The 13,406-nt window shown below is 42.9% G+C and overlaps 1 protein-coding gene across 9 annotated transcripts in view; it reads right to left on the bottom strand.

Annotated features, from left to right (window-relative positions):
• The window catches only part of ARHGEF10 (Rho guanine nucleotide exchange factor 10), a 182,391-nt gene extending 176,124 nt beyond the window's left edge, over positions 1-6,267 (bottom strand). For 4 of the 9 annotated variants that reach the window (XM_073336205.1, XM_073336212.1, XM_073336211.1 and 1 more), the window contains exon 1: positions 6,032-6,267. The gene's annotated coding sequence lies outside the window, so the exon portion shown is untranslated. Of the gene's footprint in view, positions 1-5,550; positions 5,726-6,031 lie in introns of those variants that run through there. The other 5 variants (XM_073336207.1, XM_073336210.1, XM_073336214.1 and 2 more) reach the window with 2 other exon arrangements.
• Between the last annotated feature and the right edge of the window lie 7,139 nt (positions 6,268-13,406).

Genomic DNA, 13,406 nt, shown 5'->3' with positions numbered 1-13,406 from the left:
CATAGCAACTTTTTTTAGTTAGCGCTCTTGAGCCTCTCTAGTTCTGGGTGGAAAGAATAGACAGATTCTGCACTTTTCAGAGATATGTGCCTCACTCTGTTAGTATAGGCACCATTGATGCTCATCAGTGATGGAGAAGGAGCAAGGACAGGAGACATTCTTGCATCTTGGGACTCTGGGCATAGTTCCAGGGCGGGGAGGATTTTCCGATGGCAGGGAAGGGGAAGGGAACTATCCTATACTAATTGACTAACTACAACTACTAAGCTAAGATATAAAACTATTTACAAAAATTTTACTTTACAAATTATGCATGGAGTGAAGGACAATTCCTACTCAGGCCACGAAGCAGTAAAAAGGAACTGGAGAGGTGTTGACCTGCACTGCCTCTTATGCCCTCAGTCAGGAGCATGAAGGAAACGACTGCACATGTGTGGGTCAAAGGACACTGCTTTGAAGAATTTCCAGACTTGGGTGCATAACATGCATATGGAATTGCACACAGGGACCATCACTCGATGAACTTAAAATTCTGTGAACCCACGTGTACATTTTTCAGTAATATGACTATACATATACATCTACAACACAACACCCATTATCTATGTATGCTCTTTAAAAAAATGTGTGGAACACTTATTAGTACCACTACCATTGGGTTGCAGGGTTACTGACTAACTTGAAAATGGTAAGAATTCAGAGTAAGAGACATTTACATTTTCATTCATAGTTGTTAATTTAACAGTGTCCATCTTCCATATGAAGCAGTCACACAGGACAATTGCTCCAGGGCACACCAAAACAGGAGCTAGACTTGAGAAAAGGCACATGTGGCCAGACAAGACTAAGATGCACTTTCAAAAGTGTTCTTAATTAACAAGTGCATTAGAAGGGTTCTGGAGTCGCTTATGCAATTTTAACCTGGAAATGCCACTGGAAACTATTTATTTTAAAATAAATCTGAGATTGCCTAAAGTGAAAGAGAAACGGTGTGTGAGAAACAGAATGAAAAATCTCTTCCTCCAAGTGTAGCGATGAAGTAAGGCATGAATTCCACAAAACCAATTACTTCAGCACATACAGTGCCCTCAGTTTTGTAGGAATGAAAAATATTTGAATAATCCAGTTGATTGTAGCTCTGAATAAGACTTTTTTTAAAAACAGAAAGATCTCATCAAAATATCTTCATATCGAGATTATGTAATTTGGCTTATGCACTTCAGAACAGAGTGCTAATGAAAAATGATCTCTACAAAAATCAAATTAGAGGCAGATAATTTTTCTACAAACAATAGAAAAGTTCCATCTACTTCATTATAGAAAGACACTAGCCTTTCCATAGCTAAGGTTGTAAGCAATTTTCTGTTATAAGATTGTTTAACATAAGTACATACCATTAAGCTCCAGTGAGCATTATCATGCTTTATTTAGCTTTTTAAATATTTACAAGCCATATAGGGGCTCCAACAGGACCAAAATTCACAACAGGAGCATCTGTGGTGTTTATATTACACACCATTCATACTTGATGATGCACAGGTAAATACCATCAATGTCTGAAGATCAATAACTAAAGTGTCCTGGGAGGGAAAAATTCAAAACAAGCATTTACAACAGAAGGAAATTTCCAGAGGAAAAAACCTGTTAAAATGGATTTAAGGATGAAATACACATCAATAAATGTAAGGGGGGAAAAACCCAACGTTTTAAAAGAACATTACTGTTTTAAAAATCTAATCTTAGAAAGTCAGGAAACTGAAAACTAAGGTTAGACATAAATATAAAAGCTTGGAAGTATGGCAATACAGAGTTAAAATAGCCAAAACAACTGTAACTCTGTCCCTATATCCTTATCACAGTGTGGACCATCCTTATAACATCCTATACCCATGTCTATAAGTATTTAAACTATTGGGCCTGCTCTTTAGCTAGTGTTAATTGACATAGGGTCATTGAAGTAAGTGAGACTACACTGATTTACACCAACTAAGAATTTGGCCTCTTTTCTATTTTTAAAAATGATTAACAATGAAAATGTAATATAATGGATGTATGTCAGCTCCTCTAGGTCACAGGGTGTCTAGTCAGCTTCCAGGAGAGTTACTTTGGGGTATCTGCAAAAAGAACAGGAGTACTTGTGGCACCTTAGAGACTAACAAATGTATTAGAGCATAAGCTTTCGTGGGCTACAGCCCACTTCATCGGATGCACAGAATGGAACATATAATAATAAGATATATGTATACACATACAAATAAGTTGGAAGTTGCCATACAAACTGTGAAAGGCTAATTAAGATGAGCTATCATCAGCGGGAGAAAAAAAACTTTTGTAGTGATAATCAAGGTGGCCCATTTAGACAGTTGACAAGAAGGTGTGAGGATACTTAACTTAAGGAAATAGATTCAATATGTGTAATGACCCAGCCACTCCTAGTCTCTATTCAAACCCAGGTTAATGGTATCTAGTTTGCATATTAATTCAAGCTCAGCAGTTTCTCATAGGAATCTGTTTTTGAAGCTTTTCTGTTGCAAAATTGCCACCCTTAAATCTTTTATTGAGTGGCCAGAGAGGTTGAAGTGTTCTCCTACCGGTTTCTGAATGTTATGATTCCTGATGTCAGATTAGTGTCCATTTATTCTTTTGCGTAGAGACTGTCTGGTTTGGCCAATGTACATGGCAGAGGGGCATTGCTGGCACATGATGGCATATATCACATTGGTAGATGTGCAGGTGAACGAGCCCCTGACGTAGAGTGGGAGGGGTCCGGGTAGCTACCTGGTTATTGGGTAGTAGAATCGCAGACCAATCTCAAGAAAGTAAGTATATTGCTTGTGGAGAGGAGGTGAATGGGGTAGCCTGGTCTTTGCAGCTTAGAATAGAATTGTGGATAGCAGAGGCATTGGGTACCCGTAACTTATGTTGGTTTTCATGGAAGTTGAGGTCATGTAGCATCTTCCAGGGGGCACTTAGCACCTTGCAGGATAAAGCTCTAAATTATTTTATAAGACAAGACTAAAACAAAGCATTTTTTAAAAACTACCTTCCTTTCCATAGCTGGGCTGCTCATTCCATTTGCTAGTTTTCCCCTCTCCTCCCTTACACCTTGAGGAAATCCCAAGATTTAGGTATAATACAAATGCAGGCTATAACTGTGCTCAGATTTTATTTTAAACCTTGGAGTCAGTCCACTGAAATAACTTTTGAATGAAGGCTATTTGCTTTAAGAGTCAATGATTCAAATATACTAGGGATTGCTTTACACATTTTTGAGTAACTTGTATTTTTTTATTGTGCATGTACACGTGAAAAAGAATATCCACAGATATTTGCTTACAGAGAAAACCGTGTGTTGTACTGCTGTGCTAACCTCTACTTTAAAAATGTTAAACTCCTGTTCGTACAACCTTCACAAATATCAAATGTCAAGTTGGTGTCTAAAGAACTACTGTCCTTGACCAGCTACACATGTAAACAGTTCATGGGCTACTGAGCCTAGGGGTGGAATGGGATAAGATGCATTAAACTGAACAATGCCTGAAGTCATATAATCAAAGCTAAGATCAAACAGATCACCCAAGTGAAAAGAATGAAGGGGCTGATACAGAGGAGAAAGCAGCTGAATGAGCACAACTCTCCTAGAAGTGGATGACTACAATGGCACCTCTCAGGATCAGGCAGGAAATACATATACTATGCGTCCAAAAATGGAAAATGCAGGACTTTGGTTTTACTGCAGAAAGCATGGCTCATCAGGGTTTACTAAAGACAAGAGAGGATTCTGGGAAAATATCCCATTTCTTTACAAGAATAAGTTGTTTATAGTTATGACATTTTCCTATTCCATTAATAAAACTGATTTATGCCAGAAGAGGAAAAATCATTTTTAGTAGAACAGTGAAATTAAGAAGCATCAAATTTAAAACAGATAAAAGGAAATATGTTTTTATACCTAGCTTGATTCATCTCTGGAGCTTGCTGCCACAAGATACTGAGGCCAAGATCTTAGTAGGATTCATAAGTAGTACTGAATAAAAACATTCACAGTTGTACTGAGGTAAATTTATGAGGGATATAAAGACTCATGCCGCAAGGTCCAAGCCAAGTACTAACTGATCAGGGTAGGAAGAAACTTTTCCTATGGGCAAGTTATTCCCTAACTGTCTATTCCCAAGCTCGTGGTACTGGCCACTGCTGAAGTCACTGTATTGAATTAGATGGACCATAGTCCAATCTAATACTGGAAGAGAAAGGCATCTTCTGTAAAGCACATGTTCTTAGATCACACACTCTATGGGATTGCTTCTGTATCCAAAAATTTCAACTACAAAGAAAAACAAGATTATATACTGTGTGTTGCAGTGCTGTTGTAGCCCTGTTGATCCCAGGAGGAAATACTCTCTCACATCATCTACTTTATCTCTCTTATATACTGTATATGGAAGGAATTGTTTGACCATATTATAACTATACATATTTGTCATTAGTTTTACATAACTTCATTGATTTTAATTTCCTATCAAAAAGCCAATGTTGGACAAGTACATTGTTAAATAAAATAAGTGAGCCTCAAGTGATACAATGTCCTTGAAATTATTTTTGTTTTTATTAATCACGCCCATGTAACTTGTGGGTGCCACTCTGAAAACTGGGCAGAACCCCAAAGTTGGAGAATGTATATTTTCTGCTAATAAATCTAAGCATAAACATTTAACTGCATCTTGAGCACTTGCTACCTTACAGCTGAAAACCAGTGAAAATAGTTTCTTTTGTGTTCTTATCATATATCAGAAATATTACTAGTCTGGAAAAGTAGCACATGCCATCATTGATCACTTATTTTTGTAGGTAAAACATGTCCTAATAGAAACAAACACAAGAAAGCAACAATACAAACAAATTTTCTCCTACTCCTTCACACGCACTGGTGATTTTTTTTAGAAATAACTTTAACCCAGCTGTCCACAACCCAGAAGATTTGTAATTATTGCTCTGTTATATTTTGTTTTTACACCACAAGTCAACTGGGATACACATGAATTCTAGCTCACTGGAAATTTTAAGCACAATATAAGAAATTCAGAGAAACTACAATTTTAGGGACATGAAAATACCCTCTGGCCCAATGTGCTTGACCTTTTAAAAATGGACAAAAGAAAAAAGGTGCCAAAACATAAACGAGCAGTCTTTAAAACTGCATGAAAAGTTTAACTCCCGAATGGAGAAAAATCTCAGTTGAAAGATATGGGGGACTCCGCGCATCTCTACCTGTCTGCCAATCATCCTACAGCTCACAAACACTTTCTCTCTGGGAAAGTTCATTAAAAGAAAAAAAGAAACATCTTCAACCTGATTTCAAAAGGGCTGGGTTTTTCATTTCTACAGAAAAAGGTGATCGTTCTTCTCTAAAGACTTAACTTAGGAGGTTATCCCCAGCACTCCAGTGTCAGAGAAGCACTATTTATTTACATATTCAAAAAATAAAAAACAGACGATTTGCTAGGAATTAAATATACAAAATACCCTGCACTCAGACAAAGCAGGACTTACGTTTTTTTCTTTTTTTAAACAGAACCGATGAGAGCAGAAGCACACTAACGTGCAATGTGTTTGTAGTTTCGTGCTCTTCTTGTGCGTGCCCATCCTGAAGGCAACTCTGCCCCCCAGTTATTTTAGAATCCACAAGAGGCGACACACACAGACCCACAATCCATGATTTAAGACACACTCACTTGTCCACGAAGCAATGCAAGGGCAAGGCTTCCATTACAACAAGCTTTAAACTTTTCCACACAAGGGGAGAGAGCATGTGTGTAGTTGGAGCGGGGGGGGGGGGGGGCTCAGACATCCATCTTCAAGGGGATGCCATCCTGCCTGCAAAATACGTTAGTTTCCCTCTTCAGACACGTCACTAAACTTTCTCCCTGCCCCCCTCCCCCAAGTCTTACACCCACCCCCGCCCCGGCGCACACAGCTGCCTCCCCTCAGCCGCCCACCCACGCGAAGAGAGCCGGTCCCGGGCAGCACTCACCAGCCGACACGCACCGAGCGCTGCGGCGTATTCTGAAAGCCGGCCCTTGCCTTGCACCTTCGGAGGCCCCGCGGCCCCCCCCTCACCGCGGCGGCTGCGGGACCAATGGTCTCGCTCGCCCCTTTTTAAAACATATCAACTGTCTTACAGCGCAGCACCACCCAGCCCGCCGAGCTACCCTGGGACTAGCCTCCCCACGATTGGAGGGGCGTCGGAGCCCTTCCGCCGGCCGGTTGGCTCCTTCTCCTGCCAGTCTCTGCTCCGCCGCTGGAAGGGGCGGGGACGGCTGCAGACCGGCCTCTCTCTCTCTCTCCCTCCGCCGGCGCCACGGACACCCCGCTCCTGCGGGGGCACGTGACTCGCCTGCTTGCCCCCCCCCCGGCGCACAGCTGGGCAGGGAGGGAGCTGTCAACCTCTCCGGCCCGCCCGCTGCCCAGCTTCGGGGCGCCTTCCGCCCAGACGGCCGGCTTCTCCGGCGTGTTTCGTCCCCGCGGAGCCTGGAGCTGAGCGGGGCTAAAGCGTCAGCCGCGGACCTGCAAAGCCTCAATCATTCGGCAAGAGACACCGCGGGTGTGAACGACGCTGTTGTGGAAATCGAGGCACCGCACACGCAAGAAAGGGGATGTCTGGCTGGGAAGTTATAGAAATCAGAGCCAGAGACGGTATCCTGGGTGGTTGGTGTTCTTTGGAAACAGGGCACAGCGAGGCACTGGTCACCTGGCTCAGCAGCTTCAAGGATTTTAGTAGCAGTTCGACATTTAGGCCAGAATCTGAACTTTTGACCAGCTGTTTTCAAGGGCGGCTCTTTCAGTCAACTTTTAGCGGGAGGGATTCAGGCAAAGGCAGCTGCTCTAGTCGCCCAGAGGATGTGACGCACATATTCCAGCAGTCACCTCCACAGCCTCAGCAGAGTATCAGAGAAGGCACCCCACCGCCTTTCACTGAACAGACCAACAGCAGTGTCTGCAGTTAATTAGCACATTTTGTAACCATGGGGAGTTATGGGTGTGAGAAGCTTCCCCCAGGGTGCCACCTGGAACTGGGGTACCACTGAGCTCTCTGACCCACCAGCCTGGGATCCCTCTCACACTCTGCTGCTGTGACAAGTTGCAAAGCCCTCCCAGCTTGCACTTTCACCAGCATTCACACAGGTAGGGACACACCCAGCTGCAGTTACATGCAGGCTCTTTAACTGCCAGCCTCAGACCCCAGAGCAGTACTGTCCTGCCCTGGTCAAATCTGGCCAGTATATGGGTTTAATACCCCGTCTGCCTCTCCCTCAATGTGAAGAGGACCATGCACACTTGTGGTAATCAAGTTGAGATTTTTTCCCCAGACCCCTTAGTCAAACGCACACTGGTTTGGATTAAAACATAAGATACATTTATTAATTACAAAAAGATAGATTTTAAGTGATTATAAGTGATAGCAAACAGATCAAAGCAGATTTCCTAGTAAATAAACAAAACTGCAAACTGAGCTTAACATACCAGATAAGTAGGATATGAATTAGCAAATTCCCACCCTGAGTGATAAAGAGGCTGACAGATTGTTAAGGTACAAGCTGCCTTGGCTTTGCAGCTTGGGTTTCCCAGGTTTTCATACACAGGCTAGAAATCCCTTCAGCCTGGGACCATCACTTCCTCCAATTCAATCTTTTTTTCTCAGGTGTTTCCAGGTGTGTCGTTGTAGGAAGAGTGAGGTACCATTATGATGTCTTTTATATCTTCTTCTCACTTGCTGGCAAGCTCTTTTGCTGTGACCTGGGTCAAACAGTTCCCATTGTGTAGTGCTATCTCTGAGAGGTTTCTATTGTAAGCAGTTCCTGGGGTAATCCTGGTGCTTGTGTGTATTTCCTTAGTAAGACATTAACATTGTTTGGCCTTTTTACTGTTGTACCTGAAAGGCTGCTTGTGAGTGTTTTCAACCTCAGAACATGTTTCAGTAACACATACATAGTCATATGTATGTACTTCTCATACGACAATAGCACATACAATCCAATGAGAGATGAATGTCTAGCAGATCAAGACTTTTAAAATGATACCTCACAAGGCATACTTCGTGCAAAACATATCCTACTTAAACGACAGTGGTGAATAAGGGGGTTCTAGGGTGTCACAATGGGGGGGTCTACCTGCATTTTTGATCCTGAGCCACCACTAGATTGACTCCTGTTACAGACAGGTTGGTGCCACTCCAGAGGGACAGACCATCCCTCATGATTTAGAAAAGCCATAGAGTGGGTCTCTGATGCTCCAATTTAGGGTGCATGAAGTATGGTAGCTCCCAAATGACTTAGCAAGGCTGCAATCTGCGAAGCATCACTTTCCCCATTCCCACTTGCCCCGTGGCCATGCCCTTGACGTCCAAACCTGCACACAGCTCGCCTTTATAGCCGTGACTTAGAAGGAGATAGACAGCTGTCCAGGGGAGGAAGTAAATGCTCCCGGGCCCTTCTCACAACCCTCCTCTGTTGGATGTGGTCCATTGAGCTCCACTCCACTTACACAGCGAAGAGGACGGGAGATAGAAAGTGGCATAGGCTTGTGTCAGTGTGACTGCCTATAAAGCCAATGAACATGCCTGGATATCACTAAGGACCTGATCCAAAGCCAATGGAGAGACTCCCACTGATGTCAATGAACACTGGATCATGCCTTCAGGGCAGAATTGTGAGACAAGTGCAAGTGAAGGCATAATTTGGTCTTTAGAATCTTTTCTACTATTGATGCATGAGATGCAGAGCATGGAGCTTGGCTTTTAAAACCCAAGCTGAGTTTGCAAGGCCCACAGTAAGGAAAAAGACCAAATCTCTTTACCTAGATGCTGAACCTATTTAATACAGAAATCCTTGTAAGACAATAAAATATGGAACACACAGGGCCATTTTTACAGTCACATCTCAGAGAAGCAACATGCTTTAAACAAGACTTGGGAAAACTTCACAATATTTTCACAGTGGCTCAGTCGTTGCTCCTGTTCTGATTTCAGTTTTTAAAAACATTTGACAGCTTGCTCCTGCCAGGTGCTGAGGCCTCCTGAAGATTCCTTAGTACCCTCTGAAGTCAATGTCCAAACAAACCTTCCTCTTCTCACTACTGATACTCTCCCACTTTGTGAAGCGGTCCAGCCTCCTTCCCTCCACGCTGACAGACAAAAGCAGAACAGACCATGAGGCAGTTCCCTTTACATTTCAGCAGTTCCAATTTATGAAATTTTAATTTCTTGACAGCATGGTGTAGAGTTATGTCTTCCACGCTAGATTGTGGCTGGAATTTTAGGGCCAAATGCTGCCTTGGATCTACCTTATCTATCAAGGTACCTAAAAAAATACCTCTGACCTGAATATCTAAAGCTTACACTCTTAACAGCTATTAGTGGGTTTGGTGGCCTCAATTTTTGGGTCCCCAAATTAACAAACCTAAAAGGAACCAGATTTCCAGATTTGCTGAACAACCCATCTTCTGTAAATCAGGTCTTTTAAGGTGTCTCAAGCTGGGCACCCAGAATCACAAGCCTTTTTGAAAGAGTAAGTGTAACTCCATGCAGGATGGAGGCATACATGTCTGATTCACTCTCACTTCACAGTGGATATTGTGTGTGCACAGCATAGGCCAGAATTTTGCCTTTATTGGGAGTTTACCTGGTTAGAGGCCTAAAGCTTTAAGCTGAAGTGCATGCATGAGTTTTAAATGTGTTGGCTACTGTCCATGCATGCCACTGGCTGCTCTCTACTGGACAGAATGTGAGACTTGCTCAAAAGTGTTTGTCATATAATGGCTGATAGTTAACTCCCATCTTAAACTTAAATCCCTCCCAATACAAGGCATTCCACTGTGCATTTCTCTCCCTGAGGAGAAGATGAAAGAACAAACAAGTTCCTGGTTAAATCTACCATATTACAGTGCACAATGGATCTGATGATTTCAAAGCCCTGTGTCACTATGGCTGCAAATAATTTGTTGAAGCTCTAGTTCAAATATAAGCCCTCTTCCCCTCACTTCTGTGAGATCTCCAGTGGCCTGGTAAATTGAGATTAAAGTGCCGTGGAGGTATCTTTCACTTATGCACAATATTGTTTAAACAGATATGAGAAAATGGGCTGCTTATTTGCTTGGACCGCTACTTCTCTCTTCTGTCTCATACACATTACCACAAGATACTCCCGCAGCTTCCTATTGCTGACCTATGAATGGAGTATGATTTCCTGGTTCTGGCCCCCATTTGTGACTGCTTTCCACTGGTTTGCTGCTGTTAAGCAGCTGCTCAGCCACACAACAGGCCCTTCCAACATTGAAGAGGTCTTGTCAGATGGAAGCGAAGCTGGGCTCTGGAAATCCTTGGCTGCAGGAACTTAGTGTGGGTGCAAAATAGCATAGCTCTGAGACTGGTGCTCACGGGGGCATTACAAACCAACCTCTGAGCAGCTGGATATATAATCAGCTTTGCTCCTCAGCTGTATGTCCTACTGAGCAACTCAGCTGGATGAAAGGATCTAGGCCACTGTAGCTATTCTGGAGTCACTTTAATTTCCAGATACAAAGGAAATTAAACTCATTTAAAATCAGTAGATTCAAAAATGTCAGTTTGTTTAACAATGTATTCTCTACAATTGCTGTCAATTTTAATTTAATCTCTTCCAATGTTTTCTCTTTATATCTTTTTCTGCTTAATACAGTTAATTATCATGTTAAGAGAAAAACTATCTTAATATGAATCACACAGAATCAATATAGCCTGGGTCCAAAACTGATGTAAGGCAAACCATTGCAACCCTAGCTTGTAGTGCTTAGTCTTTTGAGTAGTATATTAAACAGTTTGTGCATTTCCTATGCTTTGGATTGAGCACGTCACATATGTGCATTTTCCTGTAACTGAACTGAAGACCATTATTAATTTTTATATATTTGTTGTAACTGTCAAGGTTCCTCCCCCACTCTGAACTCTAGGGTACAGATGTGGGGACCTGCATGAAAAAAACCTCCTAAGCTTATCTTTACCAGCTTAGGTCAAAACTTCCCCAAGGTACAAAATATTCCACCCGTTGTCCTTTGACTGGCCGCTACCACCACCAAACTAATACTGGTTACTGGGGAAGAGCTGTTTGGACGCGTCCTTCCCCCCAAAATACTTCCCAAAACCTTGCACCCCACTTCCTGGACAAGGTTTGGTAAAAAGCCTCACCAATTTGCCTAGGTGACTACAGACCCAGACCCTTGGATCTTAAGAACAATGAACAATCCTCCCAACACTTGCACCCCCCCTTTCCTGGGAAATGTTGGATAAAAAGCCTCACCAATTTGCATAGGTGACCACAGACCCAAACCCTTGGATCTGAGAACAATGAAAAAGCATTCAGTTTTTTACAAGAAGACTTAATAAAAAATAGAAGTAAATAGAAATAAAGAAATCCCCCCTGTAAAATCAGGATGGTAGATATCTTACAGGGTAATTAGATTCAAAAACATAGAGAACCCCTCTAGGCAAAACCTTAAGTTACAAAAAAGATACACAGACAGAAATAGTTATTCTATTCAGCACAATTCTTTTCTCAGCCATTTAAAGAAATCATAATCTAACACATACCTAGCTAGATTACTTACTAAAAGTTCTAAGACTCCATTCCTGGTCTATCCCCGGTAAAGACCAGCATATAGACAGACACAGACCCTTTGTTTCTCTCCCTCCTCCCAGCTTTTGAAAGTATCTTGTCTCCTCATTGGTCATTTTGGTCAGGTGCCAGCGAGGTTACCTTTAGCTTCTTAACCCTTTACAGGTGAGAGGAGCTTTCCCCTGGCCAGGAGGGATTTCAAAGGGGTTTACCCTTCCCTTTATATTTATGACACGCCCCCCAAATTTCAGCTAGGGTGAAACACTGGCTGGGATTTCTTCCTGGAGCTCTAGGAAAAACAGAGTTAATAAGACACATGCATCTCTAAATATACTACCAAGTACATAAAGACTAACAATATTTTCCACATCTCAAGGACGATTTTAACCAGTTGACTCTGGGAAACTTTCACGGGAGAGTGCATCAGCCACTTTGTTAGAAGCTCCTGAGATGTGTTGGATGTCGAAATCAAAATCTTGGAGAGCTAAACTCCACCGAAGAAGTTTTTTGTTAGTTTCCTTGACGGTGTGAAGCCACTTCACTGCAGCATGGTCGATTTGCAGGTGGAAACGCCGTCCCCAAACATATGGGCATAGCTTTTCCAGAGCATAGACAATGGCGTAACATTCTTTTTCAGTGACTGACCAGTTGCTTTCCCTCTCAGACAGTTTTTTGCTGAGAAACACTACAGGGTGGAATTCTTGATCAGGTCCTTTCTGCATTAAAACTGCTCCCACACCACGCTCGGACGCATCTGTGGTTACTAGGAACGGTTTGTCAAAGTCTGGGGCCCTTAGTACAGGGTCAGACATGAGTGTCGCTTTAAGCTTGTTAAAGGCCTTCTGACACTTTTCGGTCCACTGAACAGCATTTGGCTGTTTCTTTTTGGTTAGGTCTGTCAGTGGGGCAGCGATTTGGCTGTAGTGCGGTACAAATCGTCTGTAATAACCGGCCAAGCCTAAGAAGGATTGAACCTGTTTCTTTGACCTTGGGACAGGCCACTTTTGGATAGCATCCACTTTGGCCCTTAGGGGGCTGATAGTTCCTTGACCCACCTGGTGTCCAAGGTAAGTCACTCTGTTTAGGCCTATTTGACACTTCTTAGCCTTAACAGTTAGTCCTGCCTCCCTTATGCGCTCAAGGACTTTTTGTAGATGTTCCAGGTGGTCTGCCCAGGAATCCGAAAATATGGCCACGTCATCAAGGTAGGCGACTGCATATTCTCCTAATCCCACTAGGAGACCATCTACAAGTCTTTGGAAAGTGGCGGGTGCATTTCGCAGCCCGAAAGGGAGTACATTAAATTCATACAGCCCGAGATGTGTGATGAAGGCTGACCTTTCCTTGGCAGATTCATCTAGCGGTACCTGCCAGTACCCCTTGGTTAAGTCCAAGGTAGAGATGAACTGGGCCCGTCCCAGTTTCTCTAATAGTTCATCTGTGCGTGGCATTGGATAGTTGTCTGGGCGAGTTACAGCATTTAGCTTACGGTAGTCCACGCAAAAACGTATTTCCCCATCTGGTTTGGGAACTAGAACCACTGGAGATGCCCATGCACTTTCAGAGGGGCGGATTACACCCATCTGTAACATATCCTGGATCTCCCGTTCTATAGCAGTTTTAGCTTGAGGAGACACCCGGTAAGGTTGAACCCTAATTGGGTGAGCATTACCTGTGTCAATGGAGTGGTATGCCCGTTCAGTCAGTCCTGGGGTGGCTGAGAATGTTGGCGCGTAGCTAGTGCACAGCTCCTGGATCTGC

This window comes from Lepidochelys kempii, chromosome 3, assembly GCF_965140265.1.
Source record: "Lepidochelys kempii isolate rLepKem1 chromosome 3, rLepKem1.hap2, whole genome shotgun sequence".
Classification (NCBI taxonomy): domain Eukaryota; kingdom Metazoa; phylum Chordata; order Testudines; family Cheloniidae; genus Lepidochelys; species Lepidochelys kempii.
This window is presented reverse-complemented; position numbering and strand designations above follow the sequence as displayed.